The sequence below is a fragment of the Cupressus sempervirens genome, chromosome 6 (genome assembly GCF_028749045.1).
Source record: "Cupressus sempervirens isolate cs-2001-9-10 chromosome 6, ASM2874904v1, whole genome shotgun sequence".
Taxonomy (NCBI): Eukaryota; Viridiplantae; Streptophyta; class Pinopsida; order Cupressales; family Cupressaceae; genus Cupressus; species Cupressus sempervirens.
The window spans coordinates 589,623,698-589,639,714 of record NC_143123.1 but is presented as its reverse complement, the minus strand read 5'-3'; the positions used below and the strand labels follow the sequence as shown (position 1 = coordinate 589,639,714).

Genomic DNA, 16,017 nt, shown 5'->3' with positions numbered 1-16,017 from the left:
TTAAAAATATTAGAAGACTTAGAATGTGTAGAAGAAGGAGAAGAAGGGGGAGAAGGAGAAGAGGGAGGAGATGGAGGCTCACGATCAGGATCATCATCAGTGCCTTTCTTTTTCCCTTTGTCATCACGAGCTGCACGCCTTTGCATCTTCTCTTCTCTTTCTTGTAAGAAAAACTTCTACCATTGTTTGCAACCTCTGGAGAGTCTTCTGTACATTTTGATCTTCTGAACCTTGTACACCACCTTTATCTTCCATCTGAAATGGTGGATTAGCTCTTCATTTTTCGATCTCAGGATTATATTCTTCAAGATCACCTTTTCCTTGATTCAACCTGGATCTTGTTAACATTCAAATCTGCAATACTAGTCCAACAAAGCTCTGATACCAAATTTGATCTAATTTCTAGGATCTAGGACAATTACAGAGAATGCTAACCAATTACATAAAGTTAATTTTAAAGCTTTAATAAAGCAAATTTAATGTAATTGCAAATAAGAAAACACAATATGAGATGACAGAAAGAGAGATAGAGACACAAAACATTTGATTACAGAGTTCATCCGGGAAGGACTACATCTCTGGGTCCAGCTCCAATAGGGGGAATGATCCAATTAACTCCAATAAATCAATACAAGTGATTTGTGACAATTCCCTTCAAGCACACGCAACAAAATTCCTCTATGTGCAGGAAAAATCACAACGTCTCCACAAAGACAAACTCTCTCTCAACATTTGCATTATTTCTCCCTTCATTTTCCTTCCTTCAAAAGGCCCCTAACCCCTCTTTTTATACCCAACAATGTCTAATAATAAGGAAAAAAATATTTTTAGACTCTTACAATAGTCCCCCCTCAGAATGGGACTCATTTCCATTTTATAATTTATCCTTATTCTAATAATTGCCCTTATTTAGGCAAGGGGAAGTCGGGCTTGGATAAAGCTTAAATAAAATCCATGCTAGAAACATCACATGCCACTCACATGGCGGCGTGGCAAGGAAAGTTTTTAAAAATGCGTAAGGAAGGGGGTGGTCGGTGGTTCCAACCACTGCACTGCCCTTTGCACTGGACTAGGGTCAGTGACTATTTGTCAAAAATGTGGCACAGTATATGTTTGAAGATAGTCTGTGGTGTAACGGCCACCGGCTCTGTTTTGATGCCCGATGGTCACGGGGTCGACCCCCATTGCACACTTGTCAATGTTGAAATTAAAAGTAATTCCATGTAGACATAATTCCAACAAGCCCGAAGGTGCCATGTGGCTTCTTGCCATATGCGTGGAACCTAATTATTTTAATTAATTTATGCCATGTTGGTGAGACGTGTCACCTCTGTAATCTGACATGTCATCATCATAATCTTTTTGGTCAACCACCTTTGATTGCACATAACTTTTGCATACAGAGTCCAATTTTGACGAAATGAACATTTTTGGAAAGCTGTCGACGAGACCCTCATTTTGGCACAAACTTCGACCAATTTTGGAGAGTTTGAAATTTCACCTTTTTGATGACCTGTACCCAAGGTTTGACCCAACTTTGACTCACCATATCTCGAGTGTATGAACTCCATTTTTTCCCGTTCGAATTGCGTTGGGTGCAAAATTTTGAAGACTTTAAAATGATTTTGATTGTTGGAGTTTTGGAGATACTTCAATTTTTGGTGAAAATATCCCCCGGATCAGCTGTCACTGAAGGAAAATTGTTAGGACATCTAGTTGGCAAGCATGGAGTAAGGATTGACCCTAAAAGGGTAGAAGCAATAGATAAGATTTAGAAACCCAAGAGTGTTAAAGGCATCCAGTCATTCTTTGGACAGATCAATTTTCTTAGGAGATTTCTGATAAATTTTGCAGAGATTAGTAGGCCTATATCAAGAATGCTAAAGAAAGAATTTGAGATAAAATGGAATGGTGAACCTAATATTGCATTTGAAAAAATTAAGCAAGCTATTAAAGATTCCCATGTTCTCAAAGCTCTTGACTATAACAAACCAATGCATATATTTTCTTTTGCCTCATTTCACATTGTTGCTGTAGTACTTTTACAAAAAAATAAAGAAGGTTATGAGTAACCTATTGCATTCTTTAGCAAGTCTTTACAAGCAGCAGAGCTCAAGTATGACATCAATGAAAAATAAGCATATGCACTAGTGAAAGGAGTTAAGGCTTTTAGATGTTACTTAATGGGAGCTACTATCATTGCCTTTGTTCCTACTATTTTTGTAAAGGACATCTTTTCACAACAAGAGGTGTCTGGTAGGAGATGTAGGTGGATTAATAGGATACAAGAGTTCACCATTGATGTTTAGATTACTAAATTGGTTAGGGGTCAAAGTTTGGCCAAATTGATGATAGAAGCTAGTCTAGAGGCAAACCAAATCAATCAACTTGATGGTAGTTGCAAGGAGAATATTTGTGATATGAATAACTCTAATTGGTACAAGGATGTTATTTATTATTTGCAGAATATGAAGTCCTCACTAGAATTAATAGACAATCAAAAAAGATCCCTAAAGTTGCAGGCTATAAGGTATATTATAGTGCAGGGTCAATTATGGTGGAGAAATACGGAAGTGGTACTTTTGAAGTGTGTAGATGAAAATGAATCTAAAAGAATTTTGAAAGATATGCATGAAGGTGTGTGTTGAGGTCACTAAATGGCTAAAACCACTGTTCACAAAATTCTTAGGGTTTGTTTCTGGTGGCCTACACTTTTCAAAGATACTCGTGAGTTTGTAAAAGTTTGTGATGCTTGTCAAAGGTTTAGTGGAAAGTTAAAATTCTCTAAGAATTTTCCATTAAGACCAGTTGAACTACAAGCACTCTTCCAATAACGGGGAATTGATTTTATAGGCAAAATCACAAACAAGTCCAGTGGAGGTCATTCTTGGATCTTGGTGGCTACTGATTATTTCACCAAGTGGGTTGAGGAAATCCCTACTAGGAATGCAAAAAGCAAGGTGGTGATTAATTTCATCCTGAATGATATTATAATTAGGTTTTGATGTCCTTAGAAGATTGCAAATTATAATCATGTGTTTCAGATTAGAGGAATATAAAGATTTTTGTAAAAAGTATGGCATTACAGAATACACATCATCACCCTACCACCCTCAAGGTAACGGTCACATTGAATCTAGTAATAAGAGTATATTGAAAATCATCAAGAGGATTTTGGGGGAAAATAAGAAGGTGTGGGATTCAAAGTTGCGATTAACTCTGTGGGCTAATAGTGTTACTATGAAAAAGGCCATTGGATGTACCCCATTTGATCTGGTTTATGGTATACAAGCCAGGCTTCCAAAAAATAACCTAAAGGAGATGTATAAATTTGTTCAACTATATGAAGATGACATCATTGATGAGATGCAACTCAGAATGGATGATATTTTTCAACTAGAAGAAGCAAGGAGAGAGTCTTATGTTCAAAATGCCAAATTACAATCACAAATGAAGCATTTGTATGACAAAAGAGCAAGTGATAGGAAATTTGAAATAGGTGACATGGTACTGATGTGGAATGCTAAAGTGGAAGATAAATGAAAGCATGGTAAATTTGACCCAATCTGGCTTGGCCCATATAACATTTGTGATAAAAATGTAGAAGATTCATATTTTTTGAAGGATTTAACTGGAGATATTCTTGAATTTCTAGTTCATGGACAATTTTTGAAGAGGTACTTTTCGTAAAGGTATGCGTTTTCCATGAATAGTAGTTTTAGGGTTCCTAGTTTTCCTGTATAGTCTGTATATTTTGTAAATCCCTATAAGAAGTCTCTTGTACAGTTTTTTTTCTTGTTTCTTGTTCCTATGTGTTGCTCTATGCTCTCTGAAAATGTTTTCATCCCTATACCAAGTATGTGGTCTGCTCTCCCAAAGATTCTGAATTCTTGCATAGGTTCAAGTAGTCTATCATCCCCAGACAGAGCCATTGTTGGTCTGATGTTTCACAATGTAGAAATTTTGGAAATTTTTTAGTGAAAAATCATTTGAGTCTTTGTGTCTTGCAAATTAGGGTTTTGTTCCTTGTATTTTTCAAACCCTTAGATTGCCCTAGTTCATGTCCTGGTCTCTGTGTTATTTGAATTCTATCATTTTCACAAGGTGTACCATTGAAAATTTTTCAAAAAATCCTTAGTGTGTAACAAATCTTAAGGCCTTATCTTATTTTACCCTAGTTTTGAAAACCTTTGAAAATATTTTTTTAGAAAAATTAATTTTAAGGCATATCGCCTTATCCTAAGGTTAGGCTTACGCGAGCATGTCTTTATTAAAAGCCTTTTTTTAAGTCTTGTTGACCATGCTCTATTTGTGTTTGGCTCTATATTTTATTGAGGAATATCCTGCATAACACATATTTCACATGACCATTGATCTTATTTAGATCAATGGGACCACATTACCATAATATTAAGATGGAAGGTTTTTAAATAATGTGGGCATGTGACTTGGTGACACGTAACCCTTTCCTTTTTTAAGTTTTAGTGAACTATAAAGTTTGTGGGGAGTCATAAGTTGTCAGAAACTTTTTGCAGGTTTGTCAATACTTTTCATGCCCGTTCTGGATTTCCTGCGATGTCATTGGTTGATTTACTAACAGAGATATGCCTTTATCACCAAGAAGCATCAACCATTGATTTCATTTCAATCAAGGGCTAGTGCTTTCCAACAAGAAAGAGGTGCTCAAGAATTAAATAATGTGGGGAAGCATAAATAGGACATGTGGCACAGCTTGACAACATGGGCCCACCATTACCAAAAATGATGTTGATATGTCTTCTATGGCAAGTGTCAGATGAGTTGGAATAGATGAAAGTTTTTATTCATCACTTCAATCGACGTGGTATTCAAGACAATTTATTCTATGACTGTTGATCTGTCAAAAGATTTAAGGCCAATGCATGCCTGCATTTTCAAGTTGCATGAGAGATAGATAATGTGGGCAAGTAGTATTTTGACACGTAGCAAGGTGGGGCCGAGAATTGTCAGTCTGTGCTATGGTGTGCCAAAATTTAAAACAATTTCTGATATGTAATGACAGTTATGCAAATAAAGTATTTCATTTGCCAGATCAGCTAAAGTTTTGTTACACCATAGATCCTTTAGAGATCGAGGGCTGGTGCACACCCGCATTAAGAAACTACTTAGGAAATAAGGAATGTGGGTATGTGCCTTTGAAACATGTGTCACAATGGGGCCAAATTATGGAAGAACATTGAGTCACACCATGTGGTTTGCCACTTGTGCTTAGTTGGAAGTATTTGTCCTACATGCATGGAAACCTCAGAAATAAATGCAGTAGTCAAGTGGGTCAGAGAATGAGGGATGAGAAGAGTCATTTTATTGGTCCAAGTGGATGATGCAAGCATAAAATGTAGAATTGTTTCACATCATTGATCTTGTCCTAATCAACAAAGGGTGCTTTCCCACATAAATAACATTGAGCGAAGTTTAAACAAAGCGGGTATGCACCATGCAGACATGTGTCCATGGTAACGTCACTTTTCTCACCTTGCAAGATTTACAAAATTTTAGTATTACCACCATTGATCTTTCAAAGATTGATGACTGGCACAAGCTTGCAATTTGAAGATGTTCTTTCAATAAGGAAAGCGAGAATATGCCAGCTTGACACATGGAAAGAATGACATCGAGTACTCTTTGATTAAGAGGGTGATATGGGACCCTCTTACATGGAGGTTTTCAGAAGGCATAGACTCACACAGAGACTTCCTATTAATTAAAATGGCTCATTGGGCCTTAGTCAACTGTAAATCAGTGTCACTGTTGATCTTTCAATGATCAATGATTGGCACTTACCCATTATTTTAAGATGCAAGAAATTTAAGCAATGTAGGTAAGTGATAATGTGACACATGGCCCCATGCCTAAGGACATAAAGCTTATTACTTTTTTGAATTAAAGTCATCCGATTTGGTGAAATCGATAGATGAGATTTGAAATTCTGATGCAACTTGAGAAAAAATGGGTAATGGAAGTTAATTTGGTTTAGAGCTCATTCATGTGATTTCAATGCTCGAATATAATTCATGATCTCATCATTTATTGAACCACTAAATTGAAAAAGGCTATCAGAACACATAAAATTTCCAGAGCTAGGGCACAAAATCTCACAAGGAAATCCAACAAATTGTAGCAAAGAATTTTATAGAACAAAGCAGAATTTCGCAGGTAAGTGCTTTTAAAGCTTCTGAGTAGTAATATTTTGGTGAGATAGAAATTTTAAGAAGTTCTTTTAAAGCTTCTAAGTAGTAATATTTTGGTGAGATAAAAATTTTAAGATTTTAAAATGCCTCCACGTAAAGAGTTTACTGGACAGACTGATTATCTAAAGCGCTCTGTGCATGATGACTTTTTAGAACAATTTCCTTTATTTGTACATGAAATAACAAAGGGGAGGGAGTTGATTCCTAAACACCCTAGGGTAGCCTTAGGAGAGGGTTCTTATGACAAGGCTAACTGGGTACGAGATGCCTAGGTCTCCATGCAAGGTCTAGAGTTGTTTAGAAAATGGTTTTCAGAGTGAAAACTAGACACACCTATGAGCAATGTATGGGAGTTTGAAATTGGTAAATTAACAGTCCCCACAATTTTCTTTGATATTTATTTGTTGATGGATTTGGCCAAGAAATATGATCCAATTATGGGGTGGGTAAAGAACCATGCTAGAGCAAACCATTTTAGGGTTTTCCCTGAATTAACTAGAGAAGTTTTCAATCTCAACCCTAACCCTGCTATGCATGAAACTATTGATATGGATAACTTTCAAGCAAGGTAGGATGCACAAAGGGTTTACAAAAGAACAGGGCCACTATAGGAGCATGTTGCTAAAATTGGTACTTATCCTATGATTACAGCCAGCACCGCCAAACCATTACTAAGAAGAGATTTTAACCTTAGGGCTTGGGTATTGTATTTTTCTCTTTGCAAGATTTTTGGAATGGATGTTGCCGAGAAAATCCTAGACTCAATTGTCCTCATAATGGCTCAAACTCTTCATTTGGGATGAGCACTATTCTAGATTTTACTACTTTCCTTGTGAAGGAGATTCACAATGGTTTGGTGGTGATAGCACGTGGAAAAGTGGATAAAAATGCATTAAAAACAATTTATATATATGGAAAAGTGGAAAAGTGGTGGTTTTTTTTTTTGAAAACAATTTATATATATGTTAAAAATGCATTAAAAAAAGATACAAATGAAACTAAGTCCCCAACCCCCTCTTTTTAAAAAAACAAAAAAATTTAAATTTATTTATTTACTTTTTAAACTTTTGACCCCTTTTTAAAAAAAATATTTAACAAAGCAAATTTTTTTTTTAAAACATAAATAGAATAACGCAAAGATAAAGGAAACCCCACCTTTTTAAAAAAAAATTTAAAACCTATTTATTTACCAACAAACAAGGAGTAATTTTTTTTTCTTTTCTAATTTTCCATTAACAAAGAGTATATTCAACGTGTATCTACCTCAACAACTTGAAAATAGAGCAATAAGCAAAATAGAAAGTGTTTTATGTCAAAAAGAAACTTCTCTTATGTCCTCCAAATGTGATGATGGGCTCCTTGGCTCAATTAGACGCTCCTAATGAAAGTTGATTTCCAAATGCAAGCCTTCACCCTACAAGCTTGAACACTCACACATAAACTCAAAAAATACGTTAAATGGTTAGTTTGAACCTGTGAAATGGGTCCCACCAAGCGTGCCAAATGTATTGCATAAAAATGTAATAAGAGGAATAAATACTAAGCAACTAATGCATATTCCTACATGTTTATGCAAACCTCAAAATATGCAACAGAACAATGTAAATAAGCATAACATGAAATCAAAATAGCTTAATCTACTCATGTAAACCTCATGAAATCACCAAGTGGACGATGGTTTCAATCTTATTGGGATGTAGTTGCTCACAAATCTTGCAGCATAATAATAGGCTAGATAGTGCTTGTGAAAATGAGGAGAGAGCTCTCCATTTATAGGAAATGAGATGCAACAGACGGCTAAGATTGAATGCAAGATGAAGGGCTAGGATCCCTAAGGATCGATGAGGTGTCTATGAGGTGGAGGCCAAGTAGACTCTATGTGGATTAGGGTTTTTGACCATTCAAAGGGGGCAAGATGCTCACACATGTGTGAGAAACCTTTGATGTGATGGGTCAATGGCAAGTGTAAGAGGGTTGGAGGCTCAAGGTTTTTCACACATGTGTGAGACATCTTTGGTTCACATGTGAAGGGGGACAAATGTGTACATGTGTAAGAGTCACATGTCACGTGTGACTAGAGTTTGATAATCCTTTGATTAGGATTGTGCAAATGATCAATGATGTGATTAGATGAGGAACTAGGATTAATTAGTGGGTAAGAGGTTGGACCTAGGTTAGAAGGACGGGCTAGGTTAGGAAAGTGAGGTTAAGTGAGGGTTAAATTTAGGAGCCATGTGCTCAAATATAATTAAATTTAATATTTAATTCCAAGTGGGATTAGAAGGGGATTAATTAAGTAAATGAAGTACTTAATTAAAGTGAATGGGCTAGGATTTAAATAAACCTTAGTTTATTTAAATCAAGAAAAGGTGAACATAATTAAATAAATGTAAATTTATTTAATTACAGGTAGGGAAATTAAATAAATAATAAATATTTATTTAATTGGTCAGGAAATGGGTTTTGGACAATTTTAGGTGTTTACAGGTACTAAACAGATAATTGGAATGGCCTCAAAAATGTTGAAGTTTGGTAGTGTTGTATCTGGTTAAGAAGAAAAGAGATTTTCCCAACTCAATTCTAGGTTTGAAGAAGTTTTGAAATCATATGAGGAAAGGGGTACATAGATACAGTCATTGGAAAACAAAGTATCTCAAATGGAGAAGGTACTTGGGAAGAGACAAGTACAAGAGTCTAGTAGATCTAGAATTGCATATCCCCCAAGACCACCTGTTGAACCTTTTAAATCAACTCCAATTATTGAAATACCAGACACCCTGGAAAGGCCTTAGTTCTACACTACAGAGGATTTTGAAGAGGAGAAAAACAAATTATATGCACTACATGTAGAACTAAATGATTAGTATCAAGAAAAATTGAGGCAGGGTGTTATGTATTTAGTGGATAGGATAGAATTACCATCATTTTTTGATTTATTATCATGGATTGCAATCATCAAGGATGAATTGAAGAGCGATGAATCTATATTCAGACCCCTTATGTAGAAGTGGACAGAAAGAAATGAAGATATCACTGCTATGTGTATATCTATAATCCAGTTGCCTTGTCATCAAATAGAAAACATCTTTGACTTGTTGAAAAAATTGAAAGCATTTGATGATAATAAAAATTCTTTTCAAAAAAGATTAATTATTTGTTTTTCCAAATATGTTGCAGAGAAATTAGATATATTTCCCTGTGCTCTATATAGTGTCGATAAATTAAATAGATCAGATTTCCATAATCCATTGCATAATATATTTGTTTTTGGATTTGATTGTGGAGAGATTTTTAACATCAACGTTTTGAATCACACTATGTGATCCATCATCAAGATGAAAAGAGAGCAAGAGATGCAAAACAGGTGTTGATAAAGTGAAAGAAAAAGAGGAGTGCAAAAGAGAATTAGATGAAATTCTTTTTTAAAGGATGAATAAAATTATTAATGAAACTAGTCATTTTTTATGGGCAAGGACAAATGAGGAGCTACTAAAAGTAAAATTATTTTATAATGATGTTAGGAAAAAACTTGTTGATATAGAAGCAGTTGCAGATTCTTTAATAACTCTACAAAGAGAGTTTCTAAGTTTTCATTGGATGGATGACACTGTATATAATGAGTGGAAAGATAAATTTATGTCTATGGAGCAAATGGAAGAGGATGATGAAGTAGAAGATGATGAGGAGGAAGAAGGTGCAAAAGTAAATTTTACCCTTATAGTTGATGATGAAGAAAAGGAAGATCCTTGGGTTAGAGTGAGTATGTAGGTAATTAGAGATGACTCATCACTATCCAACTTGATGGTCACTTACTCTGAGCAATCAGAGTAATCAAATAATTAGATGGTAACACTATTGTCTATTCAGGTGGAATAATAGAAAGGGGCCCACAAAGGAATGTTCAATGTATTAACCTTTCTGTTATTTTCATTTTTCCTTTTTGTGATAGGTGTGTGTAAATATCTTTTGAAGGACACCTGTCAATCACATTTTCCCTTTTCTTGTTTCAACTCATGTCTATATAAATGAGTTTTCAAGGCAATGTGATGTCTTTGGTATCTTTAATTTGTTATTCATCTTTTTCTTAAATGCATCAAAGTAGTTATCCATAATAGTTGTATATTTTTCTCCCATTTCAACTATATATTAATTTTTCTAATAAAGAACAAGTACATCCTTCCTCCATATGATGGTACCTTTAGATGGGAAAATCTTTTTCACATAGAAAAATAGACAAGTTAAGAGTCAACCAAACTTACAAGGATTGTTCTTTGAAGTTCTTATGCTCTCCATATTTTTGCTGAACTAATTCAGCATCAACTCAGCAAGGTCAAGTGACAAGTTATTTTTTACCACTTTGTATATAGGATCCACTACTTTGCATAATGCACTATTGAGTCTGCTCAACTTGTATATTCTTTGTGCAGTGACATGTATCTTGTACTTCAATTACATATTTTTAACACAGCTAATCTTCATTCCCCTTCCATCCCACTTGGCAAGGGTTTTCTTTTCTAGCTCAACTTGACCTAGGGTTTTGGTCATTTTAGAATTTTACAACATTGGAAGACCAGTGATCCTATGGATCATCTTCTTTGTTATCACAATAGGTTTCTCTAACCACAGCTGACCAATATGCACATGGTTGAGGGTAAATCTTATCTATTTGATTTGAAAATCTCATGGCATGTGCAGAATGTGAGTCAAACCCTTCACTTCAAGGTGTTGATACTCTGGTTTTAACACACCATTCACACACAATTATCTCAAGGATTCATCCATTTCCAAAGTTCCAATATCTTGAATAGCACCTTGAAAATGTGAACAAATATCATTTATCAATAGTACCTTTGATTGAATTTGAGATTGTGCTTCGCTCAAGTCTAGGGATTCTATGACAGCCAAACTCAGTTTGAAGTTTGGAGCCTTCCATTCCATGCCTCAAACTAACATTTTAACCCTTTCTTAGATTTTCTACTAGTGGAAGCCATTTTTCTTGGTAGGGTTTTCATAGTTATGAAAATCTTCAACAATAATATGCTCAGATTGCTTGGTTGCTTAGAAATTGCTTTGCACAAATAGCTCTAAAAAATTCGCAATGACAATTGACTTTGATTTCAACCTTTTTTAAATCAAAATTTTCCTTCCAATCACCATAAATTCCTAGTATCATTTTTCCCTCAAATGACAAATTTTCTTCCACTTTGCTTGCATTAAGTGCTCAACAGAGTCATCCTTGACTCAATGACGACATAAAATTTTTAGTAGCTTCCAACCTTTCTCGGTAGGGTCTATAACCCAACTTCACTTGATAATGACCAGCATCTCCTTGAATGCTCGGTAATCCATTTTCATCTTGAATGCTAATATGGATCTTTCATACTATTGTCCAAAACTGATGTGAGATGTCTTCTTTAAAATCCTAGTTCTAGTTCTCCTTGCGAGAGATCAAGTGGAAATACTTGAGTGACATGTATATTATTTCTTAGACTTGTATTCTCAAAAGATTTTGAAATCCATTGTAGTCTCATCTACTTTCTAATGTTATCATTCTTGGGTTTATTTTCATCTTCAATTCTTCTAGTATTCATACAATTCTTGGCAAAATGACCAAGTTCTATACAATGAAACATCTTCTAGTAGTGTCTCTTGTCCTCATGTGATGTTTTACACAATTCATGCCAATGTGTCCAAACTCTCCATAGTAATGACATCTACACCAAGTGTTATAGTCCCAACCAAATATAACTTTTGTAATCTATTCTACTAGGTTCAATATCTTAGTTTTGCATTCTGAAGATTTATGCCCATGCTTCTTACATTTGTGACATTTGCCTTCAATTTAGGTTTCTGTTTTCATTCATTAGCTCTATTACCATGATGATTGCAATTGTAACATTTTCCATTAAATTTATTTTTCCCATTGCTCCAACATTTGTTTGATGTATGGCTTATTTTACCATAATGACTACAAGTAGGTCTTTGATTCTTTTTTGGTACTTGCTTGGATGATTCACATTCTTATGTATATCTAATTCCCACTTTTCCTTTTTGTCTGTAATGGATTTTCTCATTCAATTGATCTATGTTTTCTTGAGATTTCATTATCCTCTCATTGATTTGCTTTTCAATGTTTAGGCCATTCAACAATCTTTCATTTCTAATTGTAGATTCATGATTTCTTCATTTTCATTGGTGGGCTAATTAATGAATTTTTCCTGCTAAAGGGATAGGAGCTAAATTTTATTTTTCTTTCCTTCTATCTCTTCTTTTCTCTTGTTTTTCTCTTCCATGACTTCACACAATCTTATTGACCAAAATTCTTTCTCTCTTCTCAGTTTTCTTACTTCTTCTTGAAGATTTCCATTTTTCTCTAATAGTTCTTTGATTGCTTCATTGGCTTCATCTAAATTTCTTGAATGGATATCTTCAATTCTTTCTTCAATGTAGATTTTTTCATTCGTCTAGATTACAAGATCTTTTCTCCTTTTCAAGGATTGAGAGAGTTGTTTCTTTGCTTTCTATAGTTTTCCAATAGCCAATTCCAAATCTAGCTGCTCCTTATCAATAGCCTTATCAAGTCTAAATACCTCCATAGCCTCTAATCTTTGCTCAAGCTATTAAAATTATTTCCTAAGAACCATAATTCTTTGATACTAATTGTTGGAAATATATGTCATAGGCTATGTTATTAAGAGGGGAGGGGTCAATCAGTAACCTATAAAACCTAATCCTTTATTAGCAATGAATCCTTCAAGCATATTCTGATCTAATTACATGTATGAAAAATTGAAAGCATCAAAACATTCATACAATTTTGACACACAATATGGTGACCCAGAAACCTTCCAAATAGAAAGAAAAACTGGAGTGGGGATGATACCCATATGCTTTAGTAATACAATATAAAGTTGGCCTATTAAGGCTTATAATGATCACTTCTAATGATCTTCCCTATTAGGAGCAATAAGGACTGCTAGGTCTACCTTGCAAAAGGATTTACAAACATACAATGAAGTATGCACTCGGTAAAGAGATTTAAAAAAGATTGTTAAGTCTACCTTGTGAAAGGATTTAACTGATCCACCTATTAGGATGAAATGGTGGTTGATCTCTAATCTGCAACTTGGCTTGTTGAGTGAAATTCCTTTTAGTGTAATGATCACCTTACTATGATAGATAAATCTTTGTTGCTCCTTATACTATTGTAGCTTTTGTACTTCACATTTTTGTTCTTCTCTACTTCTTACATTACTTCCATGCTATTTATTGGATGTGATACAATCAATTACATATATACCAATCCAATTAAAATTCAAAAAAATCTACTATAATACAAGTTTACACAAAGTTGGCCCAACTACAAGAACTCAGGTTCTGAAGAATAGTTCAGTGAGGTTCTAATACTTAGCATCTGTTATCAATGATTAGCATCATCATGCATTTGGTAGACATAGAAGCTTGATCTATACTGATAACTTCTAAGTATTCTAAACTCGATCTACATTGGTGACTTGGTGAATACTATGAAACTCGACATATAAACTGAATCACTTGATTCACACTATATAGCTTGATCAATGTTATCATAATGAGCTCAGTATAAACTAAATCTCTTGCTTAACACTAAGTGGCTTGGTCCACACTAGATTCACATCATTATAACTACAAACTCAATAAGCATTGCACAACTCAGTTTGCACTAAGGAACTTGGCATACGCCGAGATGCTCAATTTAAACTACTGAACACCAACTTGGTAGAAACTGCTTGATGCAAACTAAATATTGTTCCTTGAACTCGATAGGAACTATACAATAAGCTTGGTAGATATTATCTATCTGAATAATTGTGTGTTGCTAATAATAAACATGACCATAAAGTCAACACTAAACAAGAACTTAGGCAAAGCTTCACGTGTTGATGCTAATCAAATATGTGAATTCACACATCTTATGAACCCACAGAAATTGTCGATGTAGTGATAATTCTATCTATGAATTAAAAATTTAACAAAATACTTCTAACTCTAATATGAAATGGACTAACTTAAGGAAAAATGTGAAACATAATCTCTTTAACCTTTGATAATACTATAATTACCTCAGTTCATTGTATTGAACAAGGGAACAAAGCTTTGTTTATTCCTTAACTCAATTCAACTGAAAGAGATATTTTAAACTATCTAAAACAATGGAAAAACAAATAATTGATATAAAACACATTCAATTTATCTCTACAACATGAATTATCTTGCACCAAAAATTAGCCGACCTTTCATTAATCTTTCAGTTAAGTACATATAGGATTCCAAGATGGTCATTACAAAAGGGAACTCAATCGGTTTATCTCCTCAAAAAATGACAAATTCCAAGGAGCCAGTTATCAGTTACAATTTCTCATCAAAATACAAAAGGGTGGGAGAGATGTCACTTCAACTTATAGGCCTTGGTAGTGAAAATGATCAAAATAATATCTTCATGTTGGTGGACATGAATATTGGTGTATCTCAAGAGCCACCTGGAGTGTTCTCAAGCCAAGTCTTTGATAGCATTCAACCATTTTTGTGATTCCTCCATCACCACATGTACACACCCATTGAGCTATTAGAGATCTAATACTCTATCCTGATGATTGGTAAATTTCTCTATTAGATTATCCAAATGACTAGAAAAATTATTTTGCATGATAGCAATTCCTACTATCCCCTTCCCTTGTCCACTAGTATGTGAGTTAGTGTGTAGGCCTTTTAAAAATTGATAGCTTTTTTTTTTGTCCTCCCTAACTTTTCTTTCTATTTCTTTTAGTCTTTCCTCAACTACTAAAATCATTTCAGCCTTGAAGTGCATACTATATTTCCATTCAAGTAAGGTCTCATCTCCCTTTGGTATAATCTTTTCCTCCACTACTTCCTTATCTTTCATTTGGATGACCATCTTCAATAGTTACATGCACTCCTCATTCTTGGCATATTTTGTTGATAGGATAGCTCGGTTAGCTGAGATGTTATCTTTCTTCATTTCAAGCCTCAACACTGCATGTTTTAGTAGCTCTATGACTGAAAGTCCTTCAAACTTGAGTCTTCCACTCCACTCCCTACACTTTTTCCCAAAGTATTTTTCTTCTTGTAGTTGGTAAATGATAGCTTGAATGTACGTGGTTGTATGGTCGCTAGTGGATGATACTCCCAAAATACTTGCCAGTGGGGTAATTAGTTGCCTAATAAAGAAATTAATCTTGTGAATCTTTTCCTTCATTCTTACTTTGGCTAGTTTGAAACCTTTAAGTTATCCTTCTATCACTTCATTTGTTGATTTTCATAGGACCACTTTGGTGTCATCTGTAACTTCTTCAAGGTCTACAGACTGCAATGTGAAGTCCTCTATAGTTGGGTCTTCAATTCTTCCTTACTTGGTGGGCTTAGAAATATCCATATTTAAGTATCATATATCAAGGTCTTGGCTGAGAATCAACAAAGTTTTTTCTTCTTGACTTTACTCAATGCCGACCCAGAATAGATAGCTAGAGGTAAAGTCTAAGGTATCTTCAAGCCATGATTATGTGCCAATTACCTTAGATGTTGTTCCTAATGTATCCACACTAAATATTTTCCTCTTAATAGGAGTTAATTTCTTTGAAACTAAAGAGAAAGGATTCTTTGGAACTAGAGGAATGAGTTTTGTAACTTTGGGCACTTTCCCTACTTCAGATGCTTTCTCTATTTCTTATGTTTCTTTTGATGTTTCATTTGACTTTTTAGATTCACTCTCACTACTTCCTCCATCTCCAAG

At 34.5% G+C, this 16,017-nt stretch overlaps 1 pseudogene; it reads left to right on the top strand.

The window, feature by feature from the left end:
- The first annotated feature begins 981 nt into the window (after positions 1-981).
- The window catches only part of LOC149553628 (metal tolerance protein 5-like), a 126,615-nt pseudogene continuing 111,579 nt past the window's right edge, over positions 982-16,017 (top strand).